General features: G+C 42.1%; 1 protein-coding gene across 1 annotated transcript in view; it reads right to left on the bottom strand.

Annotated features, from left to right (window-relative positions):
• Positions 1-4658: 4658 nt before the first annotated feature.
• LOC119661173 (homeobox protein 4) overlaps positions 4659-12916 on the bottom strand; it is a 148312-nt gene continuing 140054 nt past the window's right edge. Inside the window, exon 7 of the mRNA XM_038070390.1 lies at positions 4659-5856. The gene's annotated coding sequence lies outside the window, so the exon portion shown is untranslated. The remainder of the gene's footprint in view (positions 5857-12916) is intronic.

The following is a 12916-nucleotide window of genomic DNA, read 5'->3' as shown; positions in this document are numbered from 1 at the left end:
AATTTGTTTGTTTACTATTTGTTGTTCGTCAAGTCTTCTATTTAAAATGTCAAGTCTAGGTAGAATAGTTTTCATTGTTATTTGTTTTGGTTAGTGCAGCTTGTCTTAAAACCTGCTAGTATTCCATTTTGTCGGATCTAACAACAGGTTGAGTTGGTTTTGCCTGACCTAGTTTGTCATTTTTCGAGAGCAGCCAACTTTGACGGCAGCGGTCCTTTAGACGTAAAGGTTTCTGTAATTCTTTTTCTACTTCGCAGGATCTGTAATTGGCTGGGTGGTGGCCCTTGCAGTTTACACATTTTGCCGGGGAAGATCTGTTGTTTGGACATTTTGAAGATTCATGGTCACCAGCACATTTTACACAGCTCGGATTTCGATTACAATATCTTTGAGTGTGAGTGATATCTTAGCACCATTTGCACTGGGGTGTTAAGTCGCAGACTTTTCTCAGTGCTTCTATTTTAACCTTCATTAAGGATAGCTCTTAAGTTGTATTGTCGAACGTAAGCATGAATATTGGGAGTACTCGCTTACTTATTATTGATTCTTCCTTTTTATTGAATTTTTTTTATTTTTTCAATATATTATCTATATATATCCGCCTTTTTTTGTTCTTAGGCGCTCTTGTTTGCAAGTCCAGTCAGTTTCTCTGGCCAATTCTTCTTCACCTGTGTGATATCCTTTTGGTTCATTTACACTAAGGCTGGAGAAATTCGCTGGAAGTGAATTAACTTTAGTTGTTTTCTTGAGGATTTCGTTTTCCTGCTGTAGTTCTTTAACTAAGCAGTACTGTAATCTGTAATGTAAGTTTTTCTACCTTATTGGGCTTTTCGCGTAGTTACTCATTTTCCATTTGCTGAGGTGTTTTCGGTACATTACTAGTTGGTTTTATAATTTTAAGTTTTCCATTCTTTGGTGTTAGTGATATTTTTCTTTGTTAGTGGGTTTTTGATCAATGGTGATGATCTTGTGACCCTCGAAATCCTAATAAAATGGTCGATCAAATGCAATAAAAGGTCCTCCACAGAATTCATAGGACCGATCTCCTGAGAGGGTGGATTTTCCAGTACAACTGGTCTGCCACCTGGTTTCCATTGTTTTCCATTGTTTTGTTCCATTGCATTTGGGTGGGTGCAATTTATACCTCTGGTGCTCAAAGGGTAGTATAAGTCCTAGGGCGAAACGTGGATTGGTACCCACGATGGAGCATAAAACCTGGGAAACGCCTGGTGAACTAACACCAACAGCTCTATTACCAAACCCTATCTCCACCTCCACGTGGTGACCGCTGGGAGCTCTCTGGGAGCAGCAAACCATTGAGGACCTTGTCGTCAGGCACATGTGCAACGGATGGACTTCGAAACTTGTGTTCACCGGGATACGCTTTCGACCAGGCCTTATACTGGTGGACTGCCCGACGGAAGACACTGCAGAGTGGATTAGAACCATAGTTCCCAGATTGGCAGGCTGGGAAGTGGTGGAACATGTGCTGGGGATGATATACCAGGAGCCCACATGGTGACAGTTTTTCTCCCAAAAGCCGCGACAATAGAAACGGAAGACCTCATGGGTCTCCTAATCGCCCAGAATGAAGATCTCCATACGCGACTATGGAGAGTCTTCAGAAACAAGGTGCAGCGAAAGGGTAAACTCCTCACGATCGGGGTAGATGGCCGATCCCTGAAGGTGATCAAACGTCGGAGTTGCCATATCAACTACCGATTTGGCAACATACCCTTGCATGTGCACAGGGAAAAACCGAGGAAAGATACCTTGGAGGAGAGACCGGGTGAAAAGCATACCGAGGTCCCCGAAGAAGTCTCGAAAGTCATAGGGGCGGAAAGGACTGGATCAACCAGGGAAGTAGACCTGCTGCCCAGTGAAGAGCAGAAGCTGGACGACCTAGACTTAGGGCTCCTAGGGCTCAGGGTGGACAGCGATGCGTAGGAAAGGGCAATATCGGAAGAGGAGAGCGATACTCCGACAGTGGAGAAGAGCTCTAAACAATAACGGAAAAAATGGCCGGCATTAAGATAGCCCAGATAAATTTCCTCCATACGAAAGCTGCATCTGCGGTAATGCCAAGGGCAAGTTCCAAGAAGAATATTGGAACAGTGCTGGCTCAGGAGCCCTGGGTGTACCGGGGCAGATTCGCGGTCTGCAAGGAGGAAGAATGCAGGTAATTTGGGACTCCTCTTGTGAAAAACCAAGAGTTTGCATAATTCTTAAACTTAATTTAAAATACAGAGTTCTTAACCGGGGACCTTGGGGCTATCCAAGTCTCATTGGAAGCCGGGAGGAGCACTCGAGGGGCAATCGCGGCATCAGAGTACTTCCCAGGAGAAGAAATCCGGGCTCCACCGGAACAAGTCGCAAAACTGGTGAAGTATTGTGAGAAGAAAAGAGTTACCACTTCCCCTCGACTGCAATGCTAACGCCCACCACGAAGTCTGGGGAAGCTGCGACACCAATCGTACAGGTGAGTACCTTCTTGAATTTATTCTTAGCACTAATCCAAAGCGGCCTAGGAATCATCTTAGAGTCTCTTCTGAGGGTGGTAAGGGGAGCATAGCACTCGGATACATACCAAGAGCATGGAGACGGGCAAAAGCAATCTTTATTCCGAAAGCGGGTAAAAAGGATCCTTTTCACCCTAACCCTTTCAGACCAATTTGCCTAACATCGTTCTTACTCGAAACGGTGGAGATGGTCATAGACAAGTATATTAGAACTAACGTTCTTATAGCGAACGTTCTAAAGCATAATCCCCTACATCACTGTCAACACGCTTACCGGGCAGGACGGTCAACTGAAACTCCTCTGCATCAGCTGACAGAGGTACTACGGGATGCCATAGAAACAAAAGAAATTGCATTCTGGATGAGTAAAAGGCTAGAAAGCAGGGAAATAGAAGTACCGACAGGAACAAATTCTATTGTCATGAACACTTCTCAAGGCTGTCCACAGGGCGGGGTACTATCGCCGCTGATGTGGAGTATGATAGTGGACGAACTCCTGAACGTTCTAACAAATACTGGAATACAAGTCCAGGGTTACGCGGACGACATTGTTTTAATCTGTAGGGGCAAATATGAAGATACCCTATGTGATAGAATCCAAACTGGACTAAGGGAGGCGTAAGCTTGATCACCTGAGAGTAATAAGATTACATGATATGGAGGTGAAGCGAGAAACAGAGGTCAAATATTTGGGAATTACGGTAGACCAAAAATTACTCTGAAAGATACATGTCGGAAACACTTGCCGGAAAGCTACGAGGGCTCCGATGATTTTTGGATCCATAACAGGAAAAAAATGGGGTTGCAGCCCGAAGGTACTACTTTGGATACATACTGCAATAGTAAGGCCAACGATTACCTATGGAGTGGTAATCATTCGACATCAACAACGGTCTACGACAATGGGATGCCCTATCACACGTCCTCTTTAACCTGGCCCTGGAGAAAGTGATACGTGATGCTGAGGTAAATGCAAGAGGTACGATCCTCTTCAAGTCCACACAACTACTGGCCTATGATGTCGACATCATGGGAAGAACCACCCGAGACGTTCAAACTGCCTTCATCTAGATCGAGCAGTTACGATGATTAAATCCGCGCATGGTTGTTGGCAGTCAACAGAGCCTATTTCAGCTTACAAAAACTATTCCGCTCGAAACGTCTCACCATAGGGTTGAAGCTGTTACTGTCCAAGACAATGATCTTGCTAGTCCTGATGTATTCCTCGGAAACTTGGATTCTTAGCAAGAGAAATTGCGAACTTTTGGCTGCGTTCGAAAGAGAAATCCTCCGAAGAAGGATGAAAGATTCCGTAGTCTACATAACGATTGTGGATGAAACCCAGCTTAATAGGTTACGGTGGGCGGGTCACTTAATCCATATGGATGAGGATGATCCTACCCGGAAAGTCTATAAGGGCAATATTTATGGTAGAAAAAGAAGACGAGGCAGACCCTGCCTGAGATGGAGCGATGGCGTAGGTCAGGACGCCACCCAGCTTTTAGGGATATCGAATTGGAGGACCTCGACGCAAAACCGGGATGTCTGGAGTTCCTTATTAAGGCAGGTCTAGATCGGATACCGGTTGTTACGGCGTTGATGATAATGAATTTATAACTCTTGTCAGGATCGGCCGTCTCTGTATTAGACTGTGGGCTGGGACCCCGCTCACAATTGTTCACAGCACGACGGTTGTTTAATGGTTATCCAGGGCTACCATGGGGAGGTATGAGTCGACTTGATCCAGACATGGGCAAGGATCGTCACTGGCCTTTGACAAGTTAAAGGCGATCAGAAACTTTAGCTTGTGTAATTGAACCAATTCAACCCCATCCACTGTAAATGGTTCCGAACTTGCTAATGTATTGGGGCAGCTTATCGAAGACACCATAGAGACTAACTCACAACTGCTAGCTGTTTAGGGTCTAAGATGTGTACGGACAGGTTTCCCCAATACATTTGCGAGTCCGGACCATTTAGAGTCGATCCGTCTGTTAGGTATACTGGGGTCTCTTGATGAAAACATATGCATGTATCTTGACCGAATGTCAGTGCTTCTTTTTGAGCAATAATGGACTGAATGATTTTCAAATTTGGCTCAAGTTAAAGACCTACACTACATGTTTCTGGAAATTTCTATATTTCGCTTATTCATGTAAGTCATTACAATAAACATATAACATTTGCATAGATTTAATTCGTCAATAAAAAAGAAACGAACTCTCAACTTCTTAAAATTAACCCTGGTTACTAAAAGTTTTATCATAAATGTTTTCTCATAGTGAAGTGAGCTAACTATTTTTCAATGTATTCTGAGCTATTATGAATAATTCTACGTTATATTTTCAGTTTTATTGGAGTAGTTAATCTAGAACCATTTAACAAAATTACGCTGTATGTACATGAAATCTGTCGAACGGGATATTTTCAAAAATTTCTACAAATATTGCAATTGGATTTTATTTTGCGGCGGAGTTATCTTTGATTTATGGATTTCCTTATTTGATTTTCAATTTACTATTAATGATTGAGTGGTTTTGGCACCGCGAATTTGAAATTTAGAAGTTAAAATAGTTGTTTCCAAAATTTGATATTTGTCTTAATATTCGTGGAGAAATTTCGCCGCAGATAGGCGACTCCACATGCAAAAAAAATCGTTATTCTTTTGGCACAGTATTTGAAAGTTTGATTCCAGGAAGTTCAGAAAATCGACAAATTTGATCAGTACCACGAAGACGGTTTATGTGGAAAATGTGAATGCCTTTGATAAATTCGTTTTGATTTTCATTTGCTACAGCATAACAGTATCTTTTCTAATTGTTTCATCCCAATGTGGAGAATATCTTTTCAACTATTTCGTTTGTCAGTCACTATCTTCAGTAGAATGCAGGGTTTGGCAAATTTACGAAACTATAGAACATAATTGCACTTATTTTGAAAATTCTATCTTTTCCGAGTCTAAATGAGTAGTTACGTAATAACATTAACACATAGTATCATAGCTTTGCTTATGATAGATTTCAATCGATTATGCTCTGGCTTTAATATTGTAATAATTTTCAAATAGTTTCTCTCCTTATTTCCAATAATAGCTATTTACAATTGTGATGTTAAAATATGAAATATTAAATTGTAAAGTAATATCTTATACGTGAAATTATTTACATAACGATTAAGGGTAACACTTCGAGTATAGTATATATTTTTATGAACAACGATTGAGCGATATATGTATGTACTCGTATGTAGAATGTGCAAGTGTGTTGCTTCTTGATGAGTTCCATTTTAGGTAGGAAACATTTAATATACCAGTGTCTCCAACAATTCAACGTTATTCCTGCAATGACGATAAATAAACGTTCAGTATCAGAATATTAAAATTTTATTTTATTATTTAATTAATAATTATATAAAGATGAGGCCGCAGATTTCGCGAATGTTAAATACAGTGAAACGTCTATTTACCGGACACTTTCGGCGCACGCCATTTTGTCTGTTATTCGGAGGGGTTTGCTAAATTGGTGTGTCGAATATATGATGTAATAGAAGGGAGAGGTGAATATAAGTAGGGAAGATAATAAAACAAGTCGGAATACCGGAAGCTGGCCGCTTCGGGTAGATAGGTTTTGTGTTCATCTTGTGTGAAAAATTTCCTATTCACGTTTTCCCATTCACATATACTTCTATATATATATACATATGGATTTCCAATCTTCAACTTTGCCGTTCATATGGGTTCAACTTTGACTTTTTATAACTTTCTTAATAACAGTTGGATTTTTGTCAAACTTTCCAAAATTATTCAGCATATTATTACTTATAACCCTATCATTTTGTAATTTTAGGATAAACTTGAGGGGAGTTTTCGAGTAAATTTATATATTAAATATAAATATATTATTATTAACTTTATTCAAGCAGTTATCCGAATGGGAGGTATTTTGAGGACTAGATTTCGTATGGATGCATCATTGTGTTTTTTTTTCAGATTTTTTGGTTGGATAGAGAACTCACTTTTTCACTTTTTGGGGCACATATTTTGAGCCATCACTCTCCTGTGATTCACCCAGTATCAAAAGTATCATCAGTTTCGAAAAGTACTAACTGAACCCGTTCATTTGATGTCCCACGCGACCATATTCGGTGTTCCCAGCTCAAATTCAAGACAAAATGGCACCGCTTGCTATATGTAAAGAAATTCACATACCACGTCTTTTTGTAAAATTTCGTGACAATTGGTTCAACCGTTTCCGAGTAAATCGGGTGTGGCAGACAGACGGACCTGCAAGGAGTTGCCAGATCCCCCATCCGGCGTGTTACTTCGTCCAAATAAGGGAATGCTCGGCGGATGCTTATGGGTGCGGACTTGTACGCGTGCATGGACATGTCTATGCGCAGGTGGGGAAGATGGGAGAAAAATGCCCACCCGTGGATAAAAATGGCCATGCGAGATCACCCAGACTAATAAACCAAAGTGGACGAAGAGAAAGTTTACAAACTTACGGTGTAAGGCTCGGAATCTCAGCATCGGCGTCTTTTTGGAGTGGACAAGCAAGCTCGCTGTCGTCGATATCCCTCGACTGCAGTGCTTCGGTGGTGGACAGTTTGGCAACCGTGGTTTCTAATGCTATAAGCAGTTTAGACGAGGAGGTGTTTAAACCGAGTATATTGCTCCCTAGAAAACCCATATCAAAAGCGTAGAAGGATCTGCCCAGGGGAGAACGGTGGTCATCAAAAGCCGCAGTAACACCAACCGCACCCGAGCGTAAAGGGTTAGGTGAGGCTCCTCAGGATCGAGAATCGGATCCGTTCGATCTCCTCCAATATCTAAGGTGGAAAAGCACCTGGGCTAAAGAACCCCATTAATGTTCGCAAAAAAAGAATGGAGGCTTTGGAGCAGAAGTCCGACCTGGAAGAGTTGTCCTTCATTTTGCTTGGAGTGAATATTCTTGAGTTGTCGGAATTTATCAGAGATAAACACAACGTGCGCCATGCAATCAATCATATGGTGAGAGAAAACAGGCTTCTATATAACAAATTGCGGAAAGATGCCAAAGATTAGAAGGAGAGTCCTAAAATTACCTCTTCGATGATGACAAAAAGGCGTATCACCCGCTTTGAACAAGGGGTCTAAAACCTCGGTAGGTAATTCCTAAAACACTAGCGCTACCAAGGGAACCGATGTCTCAAAACGTACACGACGGCTCTACTAAATTTGAATCAAAAAAGCCAAAAAAGAAGAAGGAGAGAATGAGGATCCGTCCCGGGGCAATCATTTCAAGCGGATAGTATGCCTTATGTAGACATACTTAGAAGAGTGAAAGCTGACCCTGATCTCAAAGACTTGGGGGGAAATGTAAGCAGGGATCTGGAGGACCAAAACGGAGATCTCATGAATTGAAAAGGTCCGAGAAAGAAAGTTTTGCCATGCGCGCTCATGATACCGCTATTCAGTTCTAGGACCTAGGTGAGGTCACTTCTAAATTTGCATTGTCTTAGCGGAGCAGTTCAAGCTGCACGACTTGCAGGAGACATCTACTATGAGGCTTAGAAAGGCGTTTGGAGGTACACAGGCGGCGTTGTCTCTTGGGATCTTTCACGCAGTTAGATATCATATTCGCTAACTACGGTCAGGTTAATATGAACGGGAAAGGGTGGTCCAGCTCGGTTGTGGATCTGACTTTTGTTATTTCTTCACTAGCTCGCGATTTGTCCTGGAATGTCAGTTAACACTAAATCCACAGTGATCATCTACCAATAGTCTTTGACCTGAAGAGCAAGCCAAGTGGTTGGAAATCTGTTCATCCAAGAATGAAGAGAACGTCAGGTTGGTCTGCGAAAGCAATTGACGAGTAAATATTCATAGATGTCTGATTGGACCAGGCCATATTACCAAGTACAACCTCGGAAAGAGTCCTACATATAACGGAGTGTATTGCGAAGGGATGTGACTCATCGATATTGATACTTTCCCCAGTAGAAGGCCCGACCGCTGGTGGAGTAGTGAATTCGGTCGGTATGCCATTGGGCCAGACACGTCACTTAGGGCGCAATGGGTAGGATGGACCAGGAAATGAAACAGCGAGCTTACAAAGAAGCCTGAAGAAACCTGAAGCTGGCTAAGCAGCGAAACAAGAGGGACTGTTTCAAGTAATTCTGCGCAGATGCGGATATGGACCCATGGCGAAGCGCTTACAGGGTTGTGATGGAGCGATTTAGAGGTCAGGCAGCTCCGCAAATTACATGTCCCGATCTCCAACTGAAAATCGTTCAGAGTTTGTTTCCTTAGGAGAGCACAAGCGGTTACAGTCTATAGACATCTTTAGATCTCTCAGTGATAGTAATGGTACTGGAGGCTGGGAGATAACAAAGCGTCGGGCTTCGATGGCATACCAAACAAAGCCCTTAAGCCGTTAAGTCGACAGACATATTCGTAGAGTTGTTTGAAGAATGCTTGCACGGATCTTTCCAGAGACATGGAAAAGACAAAGGTTTGCATCGTTGCCTAAACCTCCTGATGAACCATCTTCCTACAGACCTATATGTCTATTGGCGACCGTGGGGAAAATGTTGGAGCGAATAATCTACAACAGATTGCTCCTGGCTGAAGAGAGTCTGGGAGGCTTATCAGGCCGACGATTTAGATACGGCCAGATCAGCCATCGACGCCATCAAACTATTCACTGGCATAGTTAAAAATGCGATACACGGAAGGGGTGTCACTACTTGTGCTGTGATTACCTTTGAAGTGCAAAATGCATTGAACTTGGCCAGTTGGAAGGAGATCATTGGCGTCGACAGCTATTTAACAGATAGAAGTCTCTGGTACAACACAGACAATGGAACCAAAGAATACATTGCCCCCGCGGGTGTTCCACAAGGGGCTCTGTTCTGGGATCGCTATTGTGGAAGATCGTGCATAATGATGTTCTCAAGGTCCCAGTTGGTAGCGAGACCACAATAGTGGGTTACGCCGATGATATAGCGGTGGTTGTTGTTACAAAAAATCCGGTTGATGTGGAATTATGTTCAACTGAAGTAATCACTGCTATCGAGTATTGGCTGATAGATGTAGGTCTTGCAATCGCGGAGGATAAAACAGAGGTGCTTCTTATCACGAAGCGGCGTAAGGAAACCACTGCCCGTATCAGAATGGAAAGGCATATCATAACCCCAAAGCCAGTAATTAAATACCTTGGAGTGATAAAAGATGCGAGGCTGAATTTAAAGCAGCACTTGCAATATGCACCAAGGCGTCAATGTTAACATGGCCTTGGTAAGGATGATGCTAAATGTTGCCGGCCCACTATGCACTCGTAGACTGCTTATAGCTTGAGTGGGGAGCTTTATACTGCTCTACGCAGCGCCAGCAAGTACCATTTAGAAGTCGTCTGGTTGATTTCCTGAGCCCTTGCATTTCTTGGTTCCACCTTGAAGCGGTTTCTCCGCGTGGCATCGGGAAATACGACAAGCCTCCTCAAAGCACTCTAAAAGGCTCGGTCTTTCTATTGCGCTTTTCCTGATAGAGGCGGAGGAGAAGGTTCTGACAGGCAAGCCTGTAGTCCCTTCTGTTTTGCGACTAAAGTTTCCTTCTGCCAAGCCTCTCCCTCTCTGGTTTTTTACACAGACTGGTTTTTTAGACAGGCACTGACAGGCCGGACTGATTATAAAGGAAAACATAGCCAACAAGGACTCTTGCCGAAATTTTTGGCTATCTATTTCCCAAAATATGGAGGGACACTTTAAATAAATCTGACGAATGGCAATTTATGGGAAAGTATTTCTAGAATTGTGACCAGACGATTCAGAGAGCATCTGTTTATGGAAATTATGGTTGCGGTATTGGCTGCCTTTAGAGATCTCTAGGCGGTAATACTCTTAATTGATAGTTGGTGGTGGTGATAATTTTTAGTAGAATAGGTGAGAAAAAAATTGCAGGTATGGCCGGTATACTCAATAAAGGCTTTAAGCCAGACTGATCATTTCTGCATCATAAAGGTGACAGAATCTGGTGCCTAGGGTTGGTAAATTACGAGTTGGGCATCCTGCTATACACCTATGTTGCTTTTAGACCCTATTGCAAAAATGTTGGAGTTACTCCCGTTTATTGAAGAAACAGGATGTCTGTTAAGCTGGACTTCCGTAAGGCCAGTTTAGCCATTGCCGTCATCAAATTGGCAATTGATTTGGTCGAAATTACTTTGCATGCAAAGACAGTTCTATGTAACATTTACGTTAAATGTAACTGTGTGGGTGGGTTTCTTACTATTTTCAATAGATGTTTGGAGCCTGGCGTCAAGCTTGTGCCATCTAAGGCAGGGTTTGCATGTCACCTTTTTCTACCATAGATATTGTCCTAATTCCTTTTTCGGATCGCCTTTTTTCTTGGATCATCCTCTTCTGTCGTATTCGTTTTTAAAGGTTTTTCGTAAAACAAAACCTTATTAAAATCGGTTGAATGTTTGTCTGTTCGTTTATCTGTGGGTCTGCCTGTCTGTCACATACACTTTTCTCAGAAACCGCTGTATCGATTGACACAAAACTTGATGAGAAGGTAAGAACTTTGAACGCTCACACATGAGTTTAATTGTCGATGTTAAAATCCTTTAGAGCTTTTTCCTCTTGAATATGGCGAAGAGCTCTTTGCTAACAACCCAAGCTGCTCAGGGCTGGATGACGACTAACATGTCACAGACTCAACACCTAGTGTTTTTTTTTATCCCATAATAGAAGAGTAAATATAAAAGGCGCGCTACTGGGCTAATTGCGGAATCGTGGGAGGTCTTTATTGATCACTAGTGGGCAGTACTAACTCGAGCTTCGAACCCGTTAGAAATCTTGAGAAGTTTAATGGGTCTACTCTCTGGCAAAAGAAAATTATTATTGCGCTGGTGAAAAAAAAAAACATAATCTGTCGCAGAGCTGTATACTTCATCTCGAAATACCTTGGAACTTGGGACCACCCAAATCTTGCGATCGTCTTATGAGACCTTATGCTCGAATAGTGTGCTATTGTTGACAAGGCGGTGAAAGTTCCAGAAATAGACAAGCCTTTCACCGTCGTTGTTACGATCACCCAAATGAAGCTTCCCATCACATGCCTAAGGAAGCTAGTGTCAGAGGTCACCTTGCCATTTAGATCAAACATCACGATCACAATGCCACCTTTCGGTAGTTGCTCATGAAAAGTATCCCTTTCCCCTATATCGTTGGTGCATAGCATTGCCTAAATGTCATGCCTCTTTGTTTAAGCCGGGATACTATGCAGAGTCTACCATCTTACTGCGCTTTGACCCAAAATGTGCAGTTTATATTGTCGAGATTAGTTTAGTCGCCTTCTACGACATGCCGGGAATACTTTCATTATATTTTTACAAACCCTAGCTCAATGGGTGCCGAAAAGGATAATTATTTTTCTTAAAGGCGGATTGGGATCAGTTGCTTCAGATGATTGACGCAACCATGAAGCCTGTGTAAAACAAACTTAAAGGCAACGCTTCCTTTTGCTTGGATGTTGATGTCTTCAAAATGGTATTTTCTTGGCTCTGGTAGTATTGTACTGAAGTTTATAGCCTACTGAGTAGTGAACATTGGCTCGTCTTCTTCGATGCTTTTTTCGAGGCTATGAGTTTCTGCTAGAAAAATTAAAAACTTTTATACAAGTTTGTATAAAGATAAAGCTATTTGATGTCCGGATAGCTGAGTGGTTACACAAGGCTGTCGTACGGAAGGTCGCGGTTCAAATCTCGCTGGCGGCAGTGGGATTTGTATCGTGATTTGACGTCGGATGCCAGTCGACTCAGCTGTGAATGAGTACCTGAGTCAAACTTGGGTAATAATCTCGGGCGAGCGCAATGTTGACCACATTGCCTCTTACAGTGTTCTGTAGTGTACGGTTACGGTCTTGAATGAAGTGCTCTAACACACTTCAAGGCCCTCATCCAATACGGATTGTTGCGCCAATGATTATTATTATTATTAAAGCTATTTGATCCGATATTCGTTCGGTGTCAATTTTAGAAATGCGATAAGTGCTTCTTCTTGATTCAATTCACATTTTATGGAATTGGTTCATTAAAAATTTTTTCATTTGGAAGTGACACGTGATTCCCATTTTCATTGCCGAATAATCGTCAGGAAGGGATTTGCATAATTGATACCTGAATACCTACTTGCCTATAAGGTTTCATTTTCCTTTGAACCCATTCTAGGGAGCATTCTACATAGAAAACGGTAGCACACGGCATAAAGCAGAAAACTTGGCCGATTAAGCATCATGTTACAGTTCAATGAATGGTAATTTCTCCATTTCACTTTTCTCCTGAAACGATAATCTTCGTGATAAACAGAACACGGGTCTATGTGCGCAAATCTATGTAACGCCTAAAAACTCTAAT

Source organism: Hermetia illucens, chromosome 1, assembly GCF_905115235.1.
Source record: "Hermetia illucens chromosome 1, iHerIll2.2.curated.20191125, whole genome shotgun sequence".
Lineage (NCBI taxonomy): Eukaryota > Metazoa > Arthropoda > Insecta > Diptera > Stratiomyidae > Hermetia > Hermetia illucens.
The sequence above is the reverse complement of the archived record's forward strand: the minus strand, read 5'-3'. Positions and strand labels throughout refer to the sequence as shown.